Source organism: Pinus tabuliformis, chromosome 9, assembly GCF_031772625.1.
Source record: "Pinus tabuliformis cultivar Carrire ecotype Pingquan chromosome 9, CPIR1, whole genome shotgun sequence".
Taxonomy (NCBI): Eukaryota; Viridiplantae; Streptophyta; class Pinopsida; order Pinales; family Pinaceae; genus Pinus; species Pinus tabuliformis.
This window is the reverse complement of record NC_142307.1, coordinates 1,728,545,462-1,728,549,401: the sequence shown is the minus strand read 5'-3', so window position 1 is coordinate 1,728,549,401 and position 3,940 is coordinate 1,728,545,462.

The following is a 3,940-nucleotide window of genomic DNA, read 5'->3' as shown; positions in this document are numbered from 1 at the left end:
ATAGGTTATTATTTAGTTTATTTTATTGTTATTATATTTGAAATAATACAGTTGGAATTTCTAGTTACGATTATATATATATATATATATATAATTAAATTAATAAATAAAATATATATTATGGGTAAAGATATATTGACATATAATACTATGATAAATATTTAAAAATAAAAATTAAATCTAAATAAATAAGATATGTATTTTTTCCCGTAGAAAAAGTCGTAATTTCTATTAGATTTTAAGAAATTACATTCTGTAGATGCCTAAGCATATGCATAATGAGGCTAGCAGCCTTCCGGATAGTAGCAAGAAGAAATACATTTTGACTACAACTATGTACAAGTAGCAATGACAATAACAGTTTTTGCCTAATACAAAGAGGGAGGGAGATTATGATTTTCTCCCCTTTTTCTTCTCAACCTTTCGCCATTCTCCTTGGGTTGGAGAGGATGAAAAAAGGACTAGAGAGGAATCCTCCACAGTACGAGGCACGTCCTTATCTGAATCAGAGTGTTCTGGAGAGTGGTGTCTTTTAGCCCCGCTAGTGTCTTCAAGAACTGGATTTTTCTTCGACAAAGAGGCCAACATTCCCTGAGCTGCCAAAGTCTCTGATTCTGGCATCATGTGAACTTGACTCGGTGCTATGGGAGAGGCAGCCGCGGCTTCGCCCCCAATTGGATCATCGTCATGTTCAGGTGGAGGGTTGTCTGCCTCCTCGTCTTCTGTTTCTTCTTCTAGGTTCTCTGTGTGTTGCCAGCCTCTTGGTTTTTTTGCTTGTTTCTTGTTCCTTCTATTTTCCTTTTTGGCTTGAGGACAGTTATTACGGAGATGACCTGTCTGTTGACAGCCTCGGCATCTGAAAGCCGTGTTTTCGTAATCTAGTGGTTGTTTCCACTGGGAGTTGTTATGGATCAAGATGATGCTGTCAGGAAGCCCTTGACTGAGGTCAACTTCGACACAGATTCTTGCAAAAGTATGAATGCATCTAGCAATTCTTTCGGTGTCTTGCTTGATGTATTTACCTATTGCATTCCCCATTGCTTCGAAAACTTTGGGGAGCCAAAAGTGAAGCGGGAGATTATGTAGCCTGACCCAGACCGGCATTTTGGAGACCACCATAGAGGAGGGGTCAAAACCCGGAAACCAGGGGGTCGTGAAGAGCCCTGCATTGCCCCAGAACCATGGCCCCTGATGGAGGACATGGTCTTTTTCCTCAACTGAGTCGAATTTTACAATAAAAAAACCTTTGGAGCATAAAAGGATTTCACAATTTTGTGTCCATGTGGTATAGATCCAATGCCGTAAAGCATCTGTTTTAGGCCAAAAGCCATTGAATCTACAAATTATTGCCAAAGAAGATAAATCAGCATGAAAGTTGTTTACCTCCGGCCTATCGATTATCAGTACTGGATTCTGCTTACTTTGCTCCACTATATAAGGACCAGGCAGATCTTGTGATGGTGCTGGCTTATTGGTGGCTTCCCCTTTTCCTTTGACAGCATCCTTGAACGAACCTATGCCCTTTGAGCTAGATCCAAAGCTTCCTCCTCTCAGCCTCATATTCAGAAAAATTGTTGAATCTCTCACTACTCCATAATGCTGCACTGTAAATTGTTCCTGTAAAATGTGTCCTGCATAGACCAAGCTCTGCAAAACTACTGATATGCCTAAAGATTCTTGAATTTCGTCCTTTAAATTTTTTATCAGCATCCCTGTTCTTATTTGCATGCAGATTGTATTCCCTGACAGGGTTCTGATGAAAATTTGGATCGCTTCTAGACCGGAATCCTTTATTGCTAATTTTGTTTTTTGCCTAGCTCCTTCTGCTTGTTGATTTTCCAGCACAAGAAGGGGAGCAGGCTTTTCTTGATCGATCCTCCTGCATTCATTTGAAGTATCTGGAGGACCTGTATGAGACAGGGGGACCTGGATCCCTCGACTAATAGGGATCTTGGAAAGGGGAGTCCGGATCTTTAATTTTTCCGCTACCGAGATGGTAACTGCCCAAATCTGTGCTACAGAGAGCAGAGAAACCTCAAGCCACCGGGAGGCCAAGCCCAGTCTCCCACCCCGTACTTGATCTTCAGCCAAACCATTTAAAACCAGCCATAGATCGGCAGATCGGATCCACGGCATACCAAAAAGGGGCAGGGGAACAAGTAACCGCCTCTTTTTTCCATAGACGCAGACAGATCTGCCTGGCCTGGGCAAGGCATTCGCGGAGGAGGGTGCATCAAACCGAGACTGGGTAAGGACCGGTTGTTTTGGAACAAATAACCCAGGACGATGGGAAAATATTTCTAGAGCTGCCCTCAGAAAATCGACCTGCGCCCAGAAGGAGGGAAAACGCTCCGGTCGCTGATTACTGAGGTTCGAGTCATGTAACTCCTTTCCAACAGAGAATCCGGGCCAGTACCAGAGGGTAGCATCGAGCTCTGAGGATCCAGCGGTCAGGCTTCTAGCCGTTTCAATGCAGAGCAGATCTTTGGGGGCCGCGGCGGCGCAGATCGGACCTTCTGAAACCCTAGAAACACGAACAGCCGCCATCGCTCTCACTAAAAAATCAAATAAGATATGTATTAATGATGATCTTTATAAATATTATTAATTATATAATACAATTTTAAAGATATTTTAAAATAAAATATTACATATATGACGAAACCAATAAAAAACTAAAATCAAAATTTAAAGAAATAATTAAAAAATTCACATTTTTCGTTTCAAAGTCCTCTCAATTATGAGGAGGAGGTTTATGAAAAACCATAAATTAATGACTCATCCAATTATCTTTCCATGGATCAAATGTGTAATAATCAATGTAAATACATCTTTTTCTCTGTTTAGGGGATTGGTTGGATCTTGGTTCAAGAAATAATCCCACAATCATTTGTTTGGTGATGTTCAAATATTTAACTTACTCTTTAGTGATATTAATGTAAAAAGTTCTCTCATATTGGCCCTATATTTAGTTATACTTGTTAATTAACCATGGACATGGTTAATGAAGGTAATAATGTTATAAAGGGATGCATCTAATGAAATGCATCCCTTTAATAATGGACATGGTTCTCTTGTGTTCGTAAGCTTTCAATCAAGATTTTCAATTGATTTAAATCTTTGAAGCTATATGAGAGGAACTTCTGAAGCCTCTAGAGTTAGGAACCATTGTATGTGTGTTAGCATCTGGTGGCCAATGGGAAATCATGGTGGGGAAATAATGAGACCCCACAACATTTTTTTTTAATGCAAAAGTGTACATTTTATTTTTATAATGTATGCATGTTTTTAGGCCATATTAAATTTCTATGTGAAGGTTTGAACATAAATAAAAAAAGAATGTTATGCGTGTGCATTCTTTAAAATTTTTGCTTTCCTACTCCCATTGCACCAAAATTGTGTAGCATCTTCTTATGATCATCTATAATCATTGCTACCACTAAGGATTACATACTGTATTGTGTAGAATCTTCTTACAAGCAACCATAATCATTGTTGCAACTAAAGATTACATAGTAATCTTTGACCCCTTATAATAACCCACAAACCATATGAGGAAGGCTATGCATGATTCAAATTGAGGTTTGCTACACTAGCGTTTGCATCACATGTTGCAAAGGAAACTCTGTAAGGCAATGGCATAAGAAAGAATAGTATAGAAAAAGAAGTCAAAATTTTATACAATGCATAAGAAATAATAGCATAGAAGAGAAGTTGTGTGATCTCAAAATGGGTTTCTCTCCATCATAAAACCCTAGTGGACCTTAAGTGGCAGAGGAAAACCTTGAGAAACAACACTATACAGTCAGTAATGGGGCCTAGATTCTAGCACCAACATTTTGATCCCTCTTTGTGCAACCACAAAGAGATGTTTCATGTTGGCCCAACTAAACAAATGAAAATATTTCATGTCTTCTTTTGAGTTCTTAAGTAAAAACTA